This window comes from Scyliorhinus torazame, chromosome 4 (assembly GCF_047496885.1).
Source record: "Scyliorhinus torazame isolate Kashiwa2021f chromosome 4, sScyTor2.1, whole genome shotgun sequence".
Taxonomy (NCBI): domain Eukaryota; kingdom Metazoa; phylum Chordata; class Chondrichthyes; order Carcharhiniformes; family Scyliorhinidae; genus Scyliorhinus; species Scyliorhinus torazame.
The window spans coordinates 304,170,968-304,188,467 of NC_092710.1; the positions used below are offsets into that span (position 1 = coordinate 304,170,968).

General features: G+C 57.0%; 19 non-coding genes and 2 pseudogenes across 19 annotated transcripts; all 21 read right to left on the reverse strand.

The window, feature by feature from the left end:
• Positions 1-615: 615 nt before the first annotated feature.
• On the reverse strand, positions 616-734 carry LOC140411918 (5S ribosomal RNA). Its single transcript, XR_011941128.1, has one exon. It is a non-coding gene; the product is annotated as a 5S ribosomal RNA (ribosomal RNA).
• A 694-nt stretch (positions 735-1,428) lies between these two features.
• On the reverse strand, positions 1,429-1,547 carry LOC140411919 (5S ribosomal RNA). Its single transcript, XR_011941129.1, has one exon. It is a non-coding gene; the product is annotated as a 5S ribosomal RNA (ribosomal RNA).
• Positions 1,548-2,237: 690 nt separating this feature from the next.
• Positions 2,238-2,346, reverse strand: LOC140415671 (5S ribosomal RNA; annotated as a pseudogene).
• Positions 2,347-3,040: 694 nt separating this feature from the next.
• LOC140411920 (5S ribosomal RNA) lies at positions 3,041-3,159 on the reverse strand. Its single transcript, XR_011941130.1, has one exon. It is a non-coding gene; the product is annotated as a 5S ribosomal RNA (ribosomal RNA).
• Positions 3,160-3,853: 694 nt separating this feature from the next.
• Positions 3,854-3,972, reverse strand: LOC140411921 (5S ribosomal RNA). The gene has a single exon (XR_011941131.1). It is a non-coding gene; the product is annotated as a 5S ribosomal RNA (ribosomal RNA).
• A 690-nt stretch (positions 3,973-4,662) lies between these two features.
• On the reverse strand, positions 4,663-4,781 carry LOC140411922 (5S ribosomal RNA). The gene has a single exon (XR_011941132.1). It is a non-coding gene; the product is annotated as a 5S ribosomal RNA (ribosomal RNA).
• A 694-nt stretch (positions 4,782-5,475) lies between these two features.
• On the reverse strand, positions 5,476-5,594 carry LOC140411924 (5S ribosomal RNA). The gene has a single exon (XR_011941133.1). It is a non-coding gene; the product is annotated as a 5S ribosomal RNA (ribosomal RNA).
• A 690-nt stretch (positions 5,595-6,284) lies between these two features.
• On the reverse strand, positions 6,285-6,403 carry LOC140415040 (5S ribosomal RNA). Its single transcript, XR_011944161.1, has one exon. It is a non-coding gene; the product is annotated as a 5S ribosomal RNA (ribosomal RNA).
• A 694-nt stretch (positions 6,404-7,097) lies between these two features.
• Positions 7,098-7,216, reverse strand: LOC140413304 (5S ribosomal RNA). The gene has a single exon (XR_011942477.1). It is a non-coding gene; the product is annotated as a 5S ribosomal RNA (ribosomal RNA).
• Positions 7,217-7,910: 694 nt separating this feature from the next.
• On the reverse strand, positions 7,911-8,029 carry LOC140414087 (5S ribosomal RNA). The gene has a single exon (XR_011943233.1). It is a non-coding gene; the product is annotated as a 5S ribosomal RNA (ribosomal RNA).
• Positions 8,030-8,719: 690 nt separating this feature from the next.
• On the reverse strand, positions 8,720-8,838 carry LOC140415041 (5S ribosomal RNA). The gene has a single exon (XR_011944162.1). It is a non-coding gene; the product is annotated as a 5S ribosomal RNA (ribosomal RNA).
• Positions 8,839-9,532: 694 nt separating this feature from the next.
• On the reverse strand, positions 9,533-9,651 carry LOC140411925 (5S ribosomal RNA). The gene has a single exon (XR_011941134.1). It is a non-coding gene; the product is annotated as a 5S ribosomal RNA (ribosomal RNA).
• A 694-nt stretch (positions 9,652-10,345) lies between these two features.
• Positions 10,346-10,464, reverse strand: LOC140411926 (5S ribosomal RNA). The gene has a single exon (XR_011941135.1). It is a non-coding gene; the product is annotated as a 5S ribosomal RNA (ribosomal RNA).
• Positions 10,465-11,154: 690 nt separating this feature from the next.
• LOC140411927 (5S ribosomal RNA) lies at positions 11,155-11,273 on the reverse strand. Its single transcript, XR_011941136.1, has one exon. It is a non-coding gene; the product is annotated as a 5S ribosomal RNA (ribosomal RNA).
• A 694-nt stretch (positions 11,274-11,967) lies between these two features.
• Positions 11,968-12,086, reverse strand: LOC140411929 (5S ribosomal RNA). Its single transcript, XR_011941139.1, has one exon. It is a non-coding gene; the product is annotated as a 5S ribosomal RNA (ribosomal RNA).
• Positions 12,087-12,780: 694 nt separating this feature from the next.
• Positions 12,781-12,899, reverse strand: LOC140413355 (5S ribosomal RNA). Its single transcript, XR_011942527.1, has one exon. It is a non-coding gene; the product is annotated as a 5S ribosomal RNA (ribosomal RNA).
• Positions 12,900-13,589: 690 nt separating this feature from the next.
• On the reverse strand, positions 13,590-13,698 carry LOC140415654 (5S ribosomal RNA; annotated as a pseudogene).
• Positions 13,699-14,392: 694 nt separating this feature from the next.
• Positions 14,393-14,511, reverse strand: LOC140414000 (5S ribosomal RNA). The gene has a single exon (XR_011943148.1). It is a non-coding gene; the product is annotated as a 5S ribosomal RNA (ribosomal RNA).
• A 694-nt stretch (positions 14,512-15,205) lies between these two features.
• On the reverse strand, positions 15,206-15,324 carry LOC140414232 (5S ribosomal RNA). Its single transcript, XR_011943373.1, has one exon. It is a non-coding gene; the product is annotated as a 5S ribosomal RNA (ribosomal RNA).
• Positions 15,325-16,018: 694 nt separating this feature from the next.
• LOC140411930 (5S ribosomal RNA) lies at positions 16,019-16,137 on the reverse strand. The gene has a single exon (XR_011941140.1). It is a non-coding gene; the product is annotated as a 5S ribosomal RNA (ribosomal RNA).
• A 690-nt stretch (positions 16,138-16,827) lies between these two features.
• Positions 16,828-16,946, reverse strand: LOC140411931 (5S ribosomal RNA). The gene has a single exon (XR_011941141.1). It is a non-coding gene; the product is annotated as a 5S ribosomal RNA (ribosomal RNA).
• Positions 16,947-17,500: the final 554 nt, after the last annotated feature.

Here is a 17,500-nt window from a genome sequence, read left to right on the forward strand (position 1 = left end):
TTTTTTCTCTCTCTTTTTCTACTTCTACTTCTACTTCTCCTCCTCTTTCCCTCCTTCTCCTGCTAATTCTAGCCTATATGCCTGATACTCGCTCCCCTTCATGCCATCCCCACCGAGCTCTCTTTTTTCTTCTCCACCTCCTCAAGGAAAACTGCAAGCCCCGCCTACCTCACACCAGCCTGCCGCCTGCACGCTGCTGCCTTTCAACATTGCAACGCTGCGCACTTCTCTCAGCACAGCCAGCACAAGGGTCAGGCAGGCAATGCAAGCCAGCTCTCTCTTCCTTCGCTTTCCACACCAGCCCCAATGCCACAACTTGCATTCATGCGGCGCCTTCAGGCTAGGAGAGAGAACGTCCTGCCGACACACTGGCTTGCGGCCACACGGGCCAGCTGGCGTGCCCATCAAAGTGCAGCACGCCAAGGCACACAACCGTGCTGCGTTGCAAAGGCCCGGCAAAGCTGCAGCAGCTGAATGGCCCGACCAAGCCGCCTGCCAGAGTTGAGCCCGCAGGCAAGTGTTGGGAGGAATGGCGAGGACGCAGAGAGCAGCAAAAGGTTGGCCTGCCTCTGGTGTGGAGAGTGCTTGGCGTGAGCAGTCTCTGCTGGCCGCAAAAGCCTACTGCACCTGGTATTCCCAGGCGGTCTCCCATCCAAGTACTAACCAGGCCTGAGTCTGCTTAGCTTCCGAGATCAGACGAGATCGGGCGTTTTCAGACTAGTATGGCCGTAGGCATCTGCAGCACCGTCTTCTCGCCTATTCAAGCTGGCCACCCTAGCACCCTCGCCACTTCTTCTTTCCGGTTGTTTTCAATTTTTTCTCTCTCTTTTTCTACTTCTACTTCTACTTCTCCTCCTCTTTCTCTCCTTCTCCTGCTAATTCTAGCCTATATGCCTGATACTCGCTCCCCTTCATGCCATCCCCACCGAGCTCTCTTTTTTCTTCTCCACCTCCTCAAGGAAAACTGCAAGCCCCGCCTACCTCACACCAGCCTGCCGCCTGCACGCTGCTGCCTTTCCACATTGCAACGCTGCGCACTTCTCTCAGCACAGCCAGCACAAGGGTCAGGCAGGCAATGCAAGCCAGCTCTCTCTTCCTTCGCTTTCCACACCAGCCCCAATGCCACAACTTGCATTCATGCGGCGCCTTCAGGCTAGGAGAGAGAACGTCCTGCCGACACACTGGCTTGCGGCCACACGGGCCAGCTGGCGTGCCCATCAAAGTGCAGCACGCCAAGGCACACAACCGTGCTGCGTTGCAAAGGCCCGGCAAAGCTGCAGCAGCTGAATGGCCCGACCAAGCCGCCTGCCTGAGTTGAGCCCGCAGGCAAGTGTTGGGAGGAATGGCGAGGACGCAGAGAGCAGCAAAAGGTTGGCCTGCCTCTGGTGTGGAGAGTGCTTGGCGTGAGCAGTCACTGCTGGCCGCAAAAGCCTACTGCACCTGGTATTCCCAGGCGGTCTCCCATCCAAGTACTAACCAGGCCTGAGTCTGCTTAGCTTCCGAGATCAGACGAGATCGGGCGTTTTCAGACTAGTATGGCCGTAGGCATCTGCAGCACCGTCTTCTCGCCTATTCAAGCTGGCCACCCTAGCACCCTCGCCACTTCTTCTTTCCGGTTGTTTTCAATTTTTTCTCTCTCTTTTTCTACTTCTACTTCTACTTCTCCTCCTCTTTCTCTCCTTCTCCTGCTAATTCTAGCCTATATGCCTGATACTCGCTCCCCTTCATGCCGTCCCCACCTAGCTCTCTTTTTTCTTCTCCACCTCCCCAAGGAAAACTGCAAGCCCCGCCCACCTCACACCAGCCTGCCGCCTGCACGCTGCTGCCTTTCCACATTGCAACGCTGCGCACTTCTCTCAGCACAGCCAGCACAAGGGTCAGGCAGGCAATGCAAGCCAGCTCTCTCTTCCTTCGCTTTCCACACCAGCCCTAATGCCACAACTTGCATTCATGCGGCGCCTTCAGGCTAGGAGAACGTCCTGCCGACACACTGGCTTGCGGCCACACGGGCCAGCTGGCGGGCCCATCAAAGTGCAGCACGCCAAGGCACCCAACCGTGCTGCGTTGCAAAGGCCCGGCAAAGCTGCAGCAGCTGAATGGCCCGACCAAGCCGCCTGCCTGAGTTGAGCCCGCAGGCAAGTGTTGGGAGGAATGGCGAGGACGCAGAGAGCAGCAAAAGGTTGGCCTGCCTCTGGTGTGGAGAGTGCTTGGCGTGAGCAGTCTCTGCTGGCCGCAAAAGCCTACTGCACCTGGTATTCCCAGGCGGTCTCCCATCCAAGTACTAACGAGGCCTGAGTCTGCTTAGCTTCCGAGATCAGGCGTTTTCAGACTAGTATGGCCGTAGGCATCTGCAGCACCGTCTTCTCGCCTATTCAAGTTGGCCACCCTAGCACCCTCGCCACTTCTTCTTTCCGGTTGTTTTCAATTTTTTCTCTCTCTTTTTCTACTTCTACTTCTACTTCTCCTCCTCTTTCTCTCCTTCTCCTGCTAATTCTAGCCTATATGCCTGATACTCGCTCCCCTTCATGCCGTCCCCACCTAGCTCTCTTTTTTCTTCTCCACCTCCCCAAGGAAAACTGCAAGCCCCGCCCACCTCACACCAGCCTGCCGCCTGCACGCTGCTGCCTTTCCACATTGCAACGCTGCGCACTTCTCTCAGCACAGCCAGCACAAGGGTCAGGCAGGCAATGCAAGCCAGCTCTCTCTTCCTTCGCTTTCCACACCAGCCCCAATGCCACAACTTGCATTCATGCGGCGCCTTCAGGCTAGGAGAGAGAACGTCCTGCCGACACACTGGCTTGCGGCCACACGGGCCAGCTGGCGTGCCCATCAAAGTGCAGCACGCCAAGGCACACAACCGTGCTGCGTTGCAAAGGCCCGGCAAAGCTGCAGCAGCTGAATGGCCCGACCAAGCCGCCTGCCTGAGTTGAGCCCGCAGGCAAGTGTTGGGAGGAATGGCGAGGACGCAGAGAGCAGCAAAAGGTTGGCCTGCCTCTGGTGTGGAGAGTGCTTGGCGTGAGCATTCACTGCTGGCCGCAAAAGCCTACTGCACCTGGTATTCCCAGGCGGTCTCCCATCCAAGTACTAACCAGGCCTGAGTCTGCTTAGCTTCCGAGATCAGACGAGATCGGGCGTTTTCAGACTAGTATGGCCGTAGGCATCTGCAGCACCGTCTTCTCGCCTATTCAAGCTGGCCACCCTAGCACCCTCGCCACTTCTTCTTTCCGGTTGTTTTCAATTTTTTCTCTCTCTTTTTCTACTTCTACTTCTACTTCTCCTCCTCTTTCTCTCCTTCTCCTGCTAATTCTAGCCTATATGCCTGATACTCGCTCCCCTTCATGCCGTCCCCACCTAGCTCTCTTTTTTCTTCTCCACCTCCCCAAGGAAAACTGCAAGCCCCGCCCACCTCACACCAGCCTGCCGCCTGCACGCTGCTGCCTTTCCACATTGCAACGCTGCGCACTTCTCTCAGCACAGCCAGCACAAGGGTCAGGCAGGAAATGCAAGCCAGCTCTCTCTTCCTTCGCTTTCCACACCAGCCCCAATGCCACAACTTGCATTCATGCGGCGCCTTCAGGCTAGGAGAGAGAACATCCTGCCGACACACTGGCTTGCGGCCACACGGGCCAGCTGGCGTGCCCATCAAAGTGCAGCACGCCAAGGCACACAACCGTGCTGCGTTGCAAAGGCCCGGCAAAGCTGCAGCAGCTGAATGGCCCGACCAAGCCGCCTGCCTGAGTTGAGCCCGCAGGCAAGTGTTGGGAGGAATGGCGAGGACGCAGAGAGCAGCAAAAGGTTGGCCTGCCTCTGGTGTGGAGAGTGCTTGGCGTGAGCAGTCACTGCTGGCCGCAAAAGCCTACTGCACCTGGTATTCCCAGGCGGTCTCCCATCCAAGTACTAACCAGGCCTGAGTCTGCTTAGCTTCCGAGATCAGACGAGATCGGGCGTTTTCAGACTAGTATGGCCGTAGGCATCTGCAGCACCGTCTTCTCGCCTATTCAAGCTGGCCACCCTAGCACCCTCGCCACTTCTTCTTTCCGGTTGTTTTCAATTTTTTCTCTCTCTTTTTCTACTTCTACTTCTACTTCTCCTCCTCTTTCTCTCCTTCTCCTGCTAATTCTAGCCTATATGCCTGATACTCGCTCCCCTTCATGCCGTCCCCACCTAGCTCTCTTTTTTCTTCTCCACCTCCCCAAGGAAAACTGCAAGCCCCGCCCACCTCACACCAGCCTGCCGCCTGCACGCTGCTGCCTTTCCACATTGCAACGCTGCGCACTTCTCTCAGCACAGCCAGCACAAGGGTCAGGCAGGCAATGCAAGCCAGCTCTCTCTTCCTTCGCTTTCCACACCAGCCCCAATGCCACAACTTGCATTCATGCGGCGCCTTCAGGCTAGGAGAACGTCCTGCCGACACACTGGCTTGCAGCCACACGGGCCAGCTGGCGGGCCCATCAAAGTGCAGCACGCCAAGGCACCCAACCGTGCTGCGTTGCAAAGGCCCGGCAAAGCTGCAGCAGCTGAATGGCCCGACCAAGCCGCCTGCCTGAGTTGAGCCCGCAGGCAAGTGTTGGGAGGAATGGCGAGGACGCAGAGAGCAGCAAAAGGATGGCCTGCCTCTGGTGTGGAGAGTGCTTGGCGTGAGCAGTCTCTGCTGGCCGCAAAAGCCTACTGCACCTGGTATTCCCAGGCGGTCTCCCATCCAAGTACTAACCAGGCCTGAGTCTGCTTAGCTTCCGAGATCAGACGAGATCGGGCGTTTTCAGACTAGTATGGCCGTAGGCATCTGCAGCACCGTCTTCTCGCCTATTCAAGTTGGCCACCCTAGCACCCTCGCCACTTCTTCTTTCCGGTTGTTTTCAATTTTTTCTCTCTCTTTTTCTACTTCTACTTCTACTTCTCCTCCTCTTTCTCTCCTTCTCCTGCTAATTCTAGCCTATATGCCTGATACTCGCTCCCCTTCATGCCGTCCCCACCTAGCTCTCTTTTTTCTTCTCCACCTCCCCAAGGAAAACTGCAAGCCCCGCCCACCTCACACCAGCCTGCCGCCTGCACGCTGCTGCCTTTCCACATTGCAACGCTGCGCACTTCTCTCAGCACAGCCAGCACAAGGGTCAGGCAGGCAATGCAAGCCAGCTCTCTCTTCCTTCGCTTTCCACACCAGCCCCAATGCCACAACTTGCATTCATGCGGCGCCTTCAGGCTAGGAGAGAGAACGTCCTGCCGACACACTGGCTTGCGGCCACACGGGCCAGCTGGCGTGCCCATCAAAGTGCAGCACGCCAAGGCACACAACCGTGCTGCGTTGCAAAGGCCCGGCAAAGCTGCAGCAGCTGAATGGCCCGACCAAGCCGCCTGCCTGAGTTGAGCCCGCAGGCAAGTGTTGGGAGGAATGGCGAGGACGCAGAGAGCAGCAAAAGGTTGGCCTGCCTCTGGTGTGGAGAGTGCTTGGCGTGAGCATTCACTGCTGGCCGCAAAAGCCTACTGCACCTGGTATTCCCAGGCGGTCTCCCATCCAAGTACTAACCAGGCCTGAGTCTGCTTAGCTTCCGAGATCAGACGAGATCGGGCGTTTTCAGACTAGTATGGCCGTAGGCATCTGCAGCACCGTCTTCTCGCCTATTCAAGCTGGCCACCCTAGCACCCTCGCCACTTCTTCTTTCCGGTTGTTTTCAATTTTTTCTCTCTCTTTTTCTACTTCTACTTCTACTTCTCCTCCTCTTTCTCTCCTTCTCCTGCTAATTCTAGCCTATATGCCTGATACTCGCTCCCCTTCATGCCGTCCCCACCTAGCTCTCTTTTTTCTTCTCCACCTCCCCAAGGAAAACTGCAAGCCCCGCCCACCTCACACCAGCCTGCCGCCTGCACGCTGCTGCCTTTCCACATTGCAACGCTGCGCACTTCTCTCAGCACAGCCAGCACAAGGGTCAGGCAGGCAATGCAAGCCAGCTCTCTCTTCCTTCGCTTTCCACACCAGCCCCAATGCCACAACTTGCATTCATGCGGCGCCTTCAGGCTAGGAGAACGTCCTGCCGACACACTGGCTTGCGGCCACACGGGCCAGCTGGCGGGCCCATTAAAGTGCAGCACGCCAAGGCAACCAACCGTGCTGCGTTGCAAAGGTCCGGCAAAGCTGCAGCAGCTGAATGGCCCGACCAAGCCGCCTGCCTGAGTTGAGCCCGCAGGCAAGTGTTGGGAGGAATGGCGAGGACGCAGAGAGCAGCAAAAGGTTGGCCTGCCTCTGGTGTGGAGAGTGCTTGGCGTGAGCAGTCTCTGCTGGCCGCAAAAGCCTACTGCACCTGGTATTCCCAGGCGGTCTCCCATCCAAGTACTAACCAGGCCTGAGTCTGCTTAGCTTCCGAGATCAGACGAGATCGGGCATTTTCAGACTAGCATGGCCATAAGCATCTGCAGCACCGTCTTCTCACCTATTCAAGCTGGCCACGCTAGCACCCTCGCAACTTCTTCTTTCCGGTTGTTTTCAATTTTTTCTCTCTCTTTTTCTACTTCTACTTCTACTGCTCCTCCTCTTTCTCTCCTTCACCTGCTAATTCTAGCCTATATGCCCGATACGCGCTCCCCTTCATGCCGTCCCCACCTAGCTCTCTTTTTTATTCTCCACCTCCCCAAGGAAAACTGCAAGCCCCGCCCACCTCACACCAGCCTGCCGCCTGCACGCTGCTGCCTTTCCACATTGCAACGCTGCGCACTTCTCTCAGCACAGCCAGCACAAGGGTCAGGCAGGCAATGCAAGCCAGCTCTCTCTTCCTTCGCTTTCCACACCAGCCCCAATGCCACAACTTGCATTCATGCGGCGCCTTCAGGCTAGGAGAGAGAACGTCCTGCCGACACACTGGCTTGCGGCCACACGGGCCAGCTGGCGTGCCCATCAAAGTGCAGCACGCCAAGGCACACAACCGTGCTGCGTTGCAAAGGCCCGGCAAAGCTGCAGCAGCTGAATGGCCCGACCAAGCCGCCTGCCTGAGTTGAGCCCGCAGGCAAGTGTTGGGAGGAATGGCGAGGACGCAGAGAGCAGCAAAAGGTTGGCCAGCCTCTGGTGTGGAGAGTGCTTGGCGTGAGCAGTCTCTGCTGGCCGCAAAAGCCTACTGCACCTGGTATTCCCAGGCGGTCGCCCATCCAAGTACTAACCAGGCCTGAGTCTGCTTAGCTTCCGAGATCAGACGAGATCGGGCGTTTACAGACTAGTATGGCCGTAGGCATCTGCATCACCGTCTTCTCGCCTATTCAAGCTGGCCACCCTAGCACCCTCGCCACTTCTTCTTTCCGGTTGTTTTCAATTTTTTCTCTCTCTTTTTCTACTTCTACTTCTACTTCTCCTCCTCTTTCTCTCCTTCTCCTGCTAATTCTAGCCTATATGCCTGATACTCGCTCCCCTTCATGCCGTCCCCACCTAGCTCTCTTTTTTCTTCTCCACCTCCCCAAGGAAAACTGCAAGCCCCGCCCACCTCACACCAGCCTGCCGCCTGCACGCTGCTGCCTTTCCACATTGCAACGCTGCGCACTTCTCTCAGCACAGCCAGCACAAGGGTCAGGCAGGCAATGCAAGCCAGCTCTCTCTTCCTTCGCTTTCCACACCAGCCCCAATGCCACAACTTGCATTCATGCGGCGCCTTCAGGCTAGGAGAGAGAACGTCCTTCCGACACACTGGCTTGCGGCCACACGGGCCAGCTGGCGTGCCCATCAAAGTGCAGCACGCCAAGGCACACAACCGTGCTGCGTTGCAAAGGCCCGGCAAAGCTGCAGCAGCTGAATGGCCCGACCAAGCCGCCTGCCTGAGTTGAGCCCGCAGGCAAGTGTTGGGAGGAATGGCGAGGACGCAGAGAGCAGCAAAAGGTTGGCCTGCCTCTGGTGTGGAGAGTGCTTGGCGTGAGCAGTCTCTGCTGGCCGCAAAAGCCTACTGCACCTGGTATTCCCAGGCGGTCTCCCATCCAAGTACTAACCAGGCCTGAGTCTGCTTAGCTTCCGAGATCAGACAAGATCGGGCGTTTTCAGACTAGTATGGCCGTAGGCATCTGCAGCACCGTCTTCTCGCCTATTCAAGCTGGCCACCCTAGCACCCTCGCCACTTCTTCTTTCCGGTTGTTTTCAATTTTTTCTCTCTCTTTTTCTACTTCTACTTCTACTTCTCCTCCTCTTTCTCTCCTTCTCCTGCTAATTCTAGCCTATATGCCTGATACTCGCTCCCCTTCATGCCGTCCCCACCTAGCTCTCTTTTTTCTCCTCCACCTCCCCAAGGAAAACTGCAAGCCCCGCCCACCTCACACCAGCCTGCCGCCTGCACGCTGCTGCCTTTCCACATTGCAACGCTGCGCACTTCTCTCAGCACAGCCAGCACAAGGGTCAGGCAGGCAATGCAAGCCAGCTCTCTCTTCCTTCGCTTTCCACACCAGCCCCAATGCCACAACTTGCATTCATGCGGCGCCTTCAGGCTAGGAGAACGTCCTGCCGACACACTGGCTTGCGGCCACACGGGCCAGCTGGCGGGCCCATTAAAGTGCAGCACGCCAAGGCAACCAACCGTGCTGCGTTGCAAAGGTCCGGCAAAGCTGCAGCAGCTGAATGGCCCGACCAAGCCGCCTGCCTGAGTTGAGCCCGCAGGCAAGTGTTGGGAGGAATGGCGAGGACGCAGAGAGCAGCAAAAGGTTGGCCTGCCTCTGGTGTGGAGAGTGCTTGGCGTGAGCCGTCTCTGCTGGCCGCAAAAGCCTACTGCACCTGGTATTCCCAGGCGGTCTCCCATCCAAGTACTAACCAGGCCTGAGTCTGCTTAGCTTCCGAGATCAGACGAGATCGGGCATTTTCAGACTAGCATGGCCATAAGCATCTGCAGCACCGTCTTCTCACCTATTCAAGCTGGCCACGCTAGCACCCTCGCAACTTCTTCTTTCCGGTTGTTTTCAATTTTTTCTCTCTCTTTTTCTACTTCTACTTCTACTTCACCTCCTCTTTCTCTCCTTCACCTGCTAATTCTAGCCTATATGCCTGATACGCGCTCCCCTTCATGCCGTCCCCACCTAGCTCTCTTTTTTCTTCTCCACCTCCCCAAGGAAAACTGCAAGCCCCGCCCACCTCACACCAGCCTGCCGCCTGCACGCTGCTGCCTTTCCACATTGCAACGCTGCGCACTTCTCTCAGCACAGCCAGCACAAGGGTCAGGCAGGCAATGCAAGCCAGCTCTCTCTTCCTTCGCTTTCCACACCAGCCACAATGCCACAACTTGCATTCATGCGGCGCCTTCAGGCTAGGAGAGAGAACGTCCTGCCGACACACTGGCTTGCGGCCACACGGGCCAGCTGGCGTGCCCATCAAAGTGCAGCACGCCAAGGCACACAACCGTGCTGCGTTGCAAAGGCCCGGCAAAGCTGCAGCAGCTGAATGGCCCGACCAAGCCGCCTGCCTGAGTTGAGCCCGCAGGCAAGTGTTGGGAGGAATGGCGAGGACGCAGAGAGCAGCAAAAGGTTGGCCTGCCTCTGGTGTGGAGAGTGCTTGGCGTGAGCAGTCTCTGCTGGCCGCAAAAGCCTACTGCACCTGGTATTCCCAGGCGGTCTCCCATCCAAGTACTAACCAGGCCTGAGTCTGCTTAGCTTCCGAGATCAGACGAGATCGGGCGTTTTCAGACTAGTATGGCCGTAGGCATCTGCAGCACCGTCTTCTCGCCTATTCAAGCTGGCCACCCTAGCACCCTCGCCACTTCTTCTTTCCGGTTGTTTTCAATTTTTTCTCTCTCTTTTTCTACTTCTACTTCTACTTCTCCTCCTCTTTCTCTCCTTCTCCTGCTAATTCTAGCCTATATGCCTGATACTCGCTCCCCTTCATGCCATCCCCACCGAGCTCTCTTTTTTCTTCTCCACCTCCTCAAGGAAAACTGCAAGCCCCGCCTACCTCACACCAGCCTGCCGCCTGCACGCTGCTGCCTTTCCACATTGCAACGCTGCGCACTTCTCTCAGCACAGCCAGCACAAGGGTCAGGCAGGCAATGCAAGCCAGCTCTCTCTTCCTTCGCTTTCCACACCAGCCCCAATGCCACAACTTGCATTCATGCGGCGCCTTCAGGCTAGGAGAGAGAACATCCTGCCGACACACTGGCTTGCGGCCACACGGGCCAGCTGGCGTGCCCATCAAAGTGCAGCACGCCAAGGCACACAACCGTGCTGCGTTGCAAAGGCCCGGCAAAGCTGCAGCAGCTGAATGGCCCGACCAAGCCGCCTGCCTGAGTTGAGCCCGCAGGCAAGTGTTGGGAGGAATGGCGAGGACGCAGAGAGCAGCAAAAGGTTGGCCTGCCTCTGGTGTGGAGAGTGCTTGGCGTGAGCAGTCACTGCTGGCCGCAAAAGCCTACTGCACCTGGTATTCCCAGGCGGTCTCCCATCCAAGTACTAACCAGGCCTGAGTCTGCTTAGCTTCCGAGATCAGACGAGATCGGGCGTTTTCAGACTAGTATGGCCGTAGGCATCTGCAGCACCGTCTTCTCGCCTATTCAAGCTGGCCACCCTAGCACCCTCGCCACTTCTTCTTTCCGGTTGTTTTCAATTTTTTCTCTCTCTTTTTCTACTTCTACTTCTACTTCTCCTCCTCTTTCTCTCCTTCTCCTGCTAATTCTAGCCTATATGCCTGATACTCGCTCCCCTTCATGCCGTCCCCACCTAGCTCCCTTTTTTCTTCTCCACCTCCCCAAGGAAAACTGCAAGCCCCGCCCACCTCACACCAGCCTGCCGCCTGCACGCTGCTGCCTTTCCACATTGCAACGCTGCGCACTTCTCTCAGCACAGCCAGCACAAGGGTCAGGCAGGCAATGCAAGCCAGCTCTCTCTTCCTTCGCTTTCCACACCAGCCCCAATGCCACAACTTGCATTCATGCGGCGCCTTCAGGCTAGGAGAACGTCCTGCCGACACACTGGCTTGCGGCCACACGGGCCAGCTGGCGGGCCCATTAAAGTGCAGCACGCCAAGGCAACCAACCGTGCTGCGTTGCAAAGGTCCGGCAAAGCTGCAGCAGCTGAATGGCCCGACCAAGCCGCCTGCCTGAGTTGAGCCCGCAGGCAAGTGTTGGGAGGAATGGCGAGGACGCAGAGAGCAGCAAAAAGTTGGCCTGCCTCTGGTGTGGAGAGTGCTTGGCGTGAGCAGTCTCTGCTGGCCGCAAAAGCCTACTGCACCTGGTATTCCCAGGCGGTCTCCCATCCAAGTACTAACCAGGCCTGAGTCTGCTTAGCTTCCGAGATCAGACGAGATCGGGCGTTTTCAGACTAGTATGGCCGTAGGCATCTGCAGCACCGTCTTCTCGCCTATTCAAGCTGGCCACCCTAGCACCCTCGCCACTTCTTCTTTCCGGTTGTTTTCAATTTTTTCTCTCTCTTTTTCTACTTCTACTTCTACTTCTCCTCCTCTTTCTCTCCTTCACCTGCTAATTCTAGCCTATATGCCTGATACGCGCTCCCCTTCATGCCGTCCCCACCTAGCTCTCTTTTTTCTTCTCCACCTCCCCAAGGAAAACTGCAAGCCCCGCCCACCTCACACCAGCCTGCCGCCTGCACGCTGCTGCCTTTCCACATTGCAACGCTGCGCACTTCTCTCAGCACAGCCAGCACAAGGGTCAGGCAGGCAATGCAAGCCAGCTCTCTCTTCCTTCGCTTTCCACACCAGCCCCAATGCCACAACTTGCATTCATGCGGCGCCTTCAGGCTAGGAGAGAGAACGTCCTGCCGACACACTGGCTTGCGGCCACACGGGCCAGCTGGCGTGCCCATCAAAGTGCAGCACGCCAAGGCACACAACCGTGCTGCGTTGCAAAGGCCCGGCAAAGCTGCAGCAGCTGAATGGCCCGACCAAGCCGCCTGCCTGAGTTGAGCCCGCAGGCAAGTGTTGGGAGGAATGGCGAGGACGCAGAGAGCAGCAAAAGGTTGGCCTGCCTCTGGTGTGGAGAGTGCTTGGCGTGAGCAGTCTCTGCTGGCCGCAAAAGCCTACTGCACCTGGTATTCCCAGGCGGTCTCCCATCCAAGTACTAACCAGGCCTGAGTCTGCTTAGCTTCCGAGATCAGACGAGATCGGGCGTTTTCAGACTAGTATGGCCGTAGGCATCTGCAGCACCGTCTTCTCGCCTATTCAAGCTGGCCACCCTAGCACCCTCGCCACTTCTTCTTTCCGGTTGTTTTCAATTTTTTCTCTCTCTTTTTCTACTTCTACTTCTACTTCTCCTCCTCTTTCTCTCCTTCTCCTGCTAATTCTAGCCTATATGCCTGATACTCGCTCCCCTTCATGCCATCCCCACCGAGCTCTCTTTTTTCTTCTCCACCTCCTCAAGGAAAACTGCAAGCCCCGCCTACCTCACACCAGCCTGCCGCCTGCACGCTGCTGCCTTTCCACATTGCAACGCTGCGCACTTCTCTCAGCACAGCCAGCACAAGGGTCAGGCAGGCAATGCAAGCCAGCTCTCTCTTCCTTCGCTTTCCACACCAGCCCCAATGCCACAACTTGCATTCATGCGGCGCCTTCAGGCTAGGAGAGAGAACATCCTGCCGACACACTGGCTTGCGGCCACACGGGCCAGCTGGCGTGCCCATCAAAGTGCAGCACGCCAAGGCACACAACCGTGCTGCGTTGCAAAGGCCCGGCAAAGCTGCAGCAGCTGAATGGCCCGACCAAGCCGCCTGCCTGAGTTGAGCCCGCAGGCAAGTGTTGGGAGGAATGGCGAGGACGCAGAGGGCAGCAAAAGGTTGGCCTGCCTCTGGTGTGGAGAGTGCTTGGCGTGAGCAGTCACTGCTGGCCGCAAAAGCCTACTGCACCTGGTATTCCCAGGCGGTCTCCCATTCAAGTACTAACCAGGCCTGAGTCTGCTTAGCTTCCGAGATCAGACGAGATCGGGCGTTTTCAGACTAGTATGGCCGTAGGCATCTGCAGCACCGTCTTCTCGCCTATTCAAGCTGGCCACCCTAGCACCCTCGCCACTTCTTCTTTCCGGTTGTTTTCAATTTTTTCTCTCTCTTTTTCTACTTCTACTTCTACTTCTCCTCCTCTTTCTCTCCTTCTCCTGCTAATTCTAGCCTATATGCCTGATACTCGCTCCCCTTCATGCCGTCCCCACCTAGCTCTCTTTTTTCTTCTCCACCTCCCCAAGGAAAACTGCAAGCCCCGCCCACCTCACACCAGCCTGCCGCCTGCACGCTGCTGCCTTTCCACATTGCAACGCTGCGCACTTCTCTCAGCACAGCCAGCACAAGGGTCAGGCAGGCAATGCAAGCCAGCTCTCTCTTCCTTCGCTTTCCACACCAGCCCCAATGCCACAACTTGCATTCATGCGGCGCCTTCAGGCTAGGAGAACGTCCTGCCGACACACTGGCTTGCGGCCACACGGGCCAGCTGGCGGGCCCATCAAAGTGCAGCACGCCAAGGCACCCAACCGTGCTGCGTTGCAAAGGCCCGGCAAAGCTGCAGCAGCTGAATGGCCCGACCAAGCCGCCTGCCTGAGTTGAGCCCGCAGGCAAGTGTTGGGAGGAATGGCGAGGACGCAGAGAGCAGCAAAAGGTTGGCCTGCCTCTGGTGTGGAGAGTGCTTGGCGTGAGCAGTCTCTGCTGGCCGCAAAAGCCTACTGCACCTGGTACTCCCAGGCGGTCTCCCATCCAAGTACTAACCAGGCCTGAGTCTGCTTAGCTTCCGAGATCAGACGTTTTCAGACTAGTATGGCCGTAGGCATCTGCAGCACCGTCTTCTCGCCTATTCAAGCTGGCCACCCTAGCACCCTCGCCACTTCTTCTTTCCGGTTGTTTTCAATTTTTTCTCTCTCTTTTTCTACTTCTACTTCTACTTCTCCTCCTCTTTCCCTCCTTCTCCTGCTAATTCTAGCCTATATGCCTGATACTCGCTCCCCTTCATGCCATCCCCACCGAGCTCTCTTTTTTCTTCTCCACCTCCTCAAGGAAAACTGCAAGCCCCGCCTACCTCACACCAGCCTGCCGCCTGCACGCTGCTGCCTTTCCACATTGCAACGCTGCGCACTTCTCTCAGCACAGCCAGCACAAGGGTCAGGCAGGCAATGCAAGCCAGCTCTCTCTTCCTTCGCTTTCCACACCAGCCCCAATGCCACAACTTGCATTCATGCGGCGCCTTCAGGCTAGGAGAGAGAACGTCCTGCCGACACACTGGCTTGCGGCCACACGGGCCAGCTGGCGTGCCCATCAAAGTGCAACACGCCAAGGCACACAACCGTGCTGCGTTGCAAAGGCCCGGCAAAGCTGCAGCAGCTGAATGGCCCGACCAAGCCGCCTGCCAGAGTTGAGCCCGCAGGCAAGTGTTGGGAGGAATGGCGAGGACGCAGAGAGCAGCAAAAGGTTGGCCTGCCTCTGGTGTGGAGAGTGCTTGGCGTGAGCAGTCTCTGCTGTCCGCAAAAGCCTACTGCACCTGGTATTCCCAGGCGGTCTCCCATCCAAGTACTAACCAGGACTGAGTCTGCTTAGCTTCCGAGATCAGACGAGATCGGGCGTTTTCAGACTAGTATGGCCGTAGGCATCTGCAGCACCGTCTTCTCGCCTATTCAAGCTGGCCACCCTAGCACCCTCGCCACTTCTTCTTTCCGGTTGTTTTCAATTTTTTCTCTCTCTTTTTCTACTTCTACTTCTACTTCTCCTCCTCTTTCTCTCCTTCTCCTGCTAATTCTAGCCTATATGCCTGATACTCGCTCCCCTTCATGCCATCCCCACCGAGCTCTCTTTTTTCTTCTCCACCTCCTCAAGGAAAACTGCAAGCCCCGCCTACCTCACACCAGCCTGCCGCCTGCACGCTGCTGCCTTTCCACATTGCAACGCTGCGCACTTCTCTCAGCACAGCCAGCACAAGGGTCAGGCAGGCAATGCAAGCCAGCTCTCTCTTCCTTCGCTTTCCACACCAGCCCCAATGCCACAACTTGCATTCATGCGGCGCCTTCAGGCTAGGAGAGAGAACGTCCTGCCGACACACTGGCTTGCGGCCACACGGGCCAGCTGGCGTGCCCATCAAAGTGCAGCACGCCAAGGCACACAACCGTGCTGCGTTGCAAAGGCCCGGCAAAGCTGCAGCAGCTGAATGGCCCGACCAAGCCGCCTGCCTGAGTTGAGCCCGCAGGCAAGTGTTGGGAGGAATGGCGAGGACGCAGAGAGCAGCAAAAGGTTGGCCTGCCTCTGGTGTGGAGAGTGCTTGGCGTGAGCAGTCACTGCTGGCCGCAAAAGCCTACTGCACCTGGTATTCCCAGGCGGTCTCCCATCCAAGTACTAACCAGGCCTGAGTCTGCTTAGTTTCCGAGATCAGACGAGATCGGGCGTTTTCAGACTAGTATGGCCGTAGGCATCTGCAGCACCGTCTTCTCGCCTATTCAAGCTGGCCACCCTAGCACCCTCGCCACTTCTTCTTTCCGGTTGTTTTCAATTTTTTCTCTCTCTTTTTCTACTTCTACTTCTACTTCTCCTCCTCTTTCTCTCCTTCTCCTGCTAATTCTAGCCTATATGCCTGATACTCGCTCCCCTTCATGCCGTCCCCACCTAGCTCTCTTTTTTCTTCTCCACCTCCCCAAGGAAAACTGCAAGCCCCGCCCACCTCACACCAGCCTGCCGCCTGCACGCTGCTGCCTTTCCACATTGCAACGCTGCGCACTTCTCTCAGCACAGCCAGCACAAGGGTCAGGCAGGCAATGCAAGCCAGCTCTCTCTTCCTTCGCTTTCCACACCAGCCCCAATGCCACAACTTGCATTCATGCGGCGCCTTCAGGCTAGGAGAGAGAACGTCCTGCCGACACACTGGCTTGCGGCCACACGGGCCAGCTGGCGTGCCCATCAAAGTGCAGCACGCCAAGGCACACAACCGTGCTGCGTTGCAAAGGCCCGGCAAAGCTGCAGCAGCTGAATGGCCCGACCAAGCCGCCTGCCTGAGTTGAGCCCGCAGGCAAGTGTTGGGAGGAATGGCGAGGACGCAGAGAGCAGCAAAAGGTTGGCCTGCCTCTGGTGTGGAGAGTGCTTGGCGTGAGCAGTCACTGCTGGCCGCAAAAGCCTACTGCACCTGGTATTCCCAGGCGGTCTCCCATCCAAGTACTAACCAGGCCTGAGTCTGCTTAGCTTCCGAGATCAGACGAGATCGGGCGTTTTCAGACTAGTATGGCCGTAGGCATCTGCAGCACCGTCTTCTCGCCTATTCAAGCTGGCCACCCTAGCACCCTCGCCACTTCTTCTTTCCGGTTGTTTTCAATTTTTTCTCTCTCTTTTTCTACTTCTACTTCTACTTCTCCTCCTCTTTCTCTCCTTCTCCTGCTAATTCTAGCCTATATGCCTGATACTCGCTCCCCTTCATGCCGTCCCCACCTAGCTCTCTTTTTTCTTCTCCACCTCCCCAAGGAAAACTGCAAGCCCCGCCCACCTCACACCAGCCTGCCGCCTGCACGCTGCTGCCTTTCCACATTGCAACGCTGCGCACTTCTCTCAGCACAGCCAGCACAAGGGTCAGGCAGGCAATGCAAGCCAGCTCTCTCTTCCTTCGCTTTCCACACCAGCCCCAATGCCACAACTTGCATTCATGCGGCGCCTTCAGGCTAGGAGAACGTCCTGCCGACACACTGGCTTGCGGCCACACGGGCCAGCTGGCGGGCCCATTAAAGTGCAGCACGCCAAGGCAACCAACCGTGCTGCGTTGCAAAGGTCCGGCAAAGCTGCAGCAGCTGAATGGCCCGACCAAGCCGCCTGCCTGAGTTGAGCCCGCAGGCAAGTGTTGGGAGGAATGGCGAGGACGCAGAGAGCAGCAAAAGGTTGGCCTGCCTCTGGTGTGGAGAGTGCTTGGCGTGAGCAGTCTCTGCTGGCCGCAAAAGCCTACTGCACCTGGTATTCCCAGGCGGTCTCCCATCCAAGTACTAACCAGGCCTGAGTCTGCTTAGCTTCCGAGATCAGACGAGATCGGGCGTTTTCAGACTAGTATGGCCGTAGGCATCTACAGCACCGTCTTCTCGCCTATTCAAGCTGGCCACCCTAGCACCCTCGTCACTTCTTCTTTCCGGTTGTTTTCAATTTTTTCTCTCTCTTTTTCTACTTCTACTTCTACTTCTCCTCCTCTTTCTCTCCTTCTCCTGCTAATTCTAGCCTATATGCCTGATACTCGCTCCCCTTCATGCCATCCCCACCGAGCTCTCTTTTTTCTTCTCCACCTCCTCAAGGAAAACTGCAAGCCCCGCCTACCTCACACCAGCCTGCCGCCTGCACGCTGCTGCCTTTCCACATTGCAACGCTGCGCACTTCTCTCAGCACAGCCAGCACAAGGGTCAGGCAGGCAATGCAAGCCAGCTCTCTCTTCCTTCGCTTTCCACACCAGCCCCAATGCCACAACTTGCATTCATGCGGCGCCTTCAGGCTAGGAGAGAGAACGTCCTGCCGACACACTGGCTTGCGGCCACACGGGCCAGCTGGCGTGCCCATCAAAGTGCAGCACGCCAAGGCACACAACCGTGCTGCGTTGCAAAGGCCCGGCAAAGCTGCAGCAGCTGAA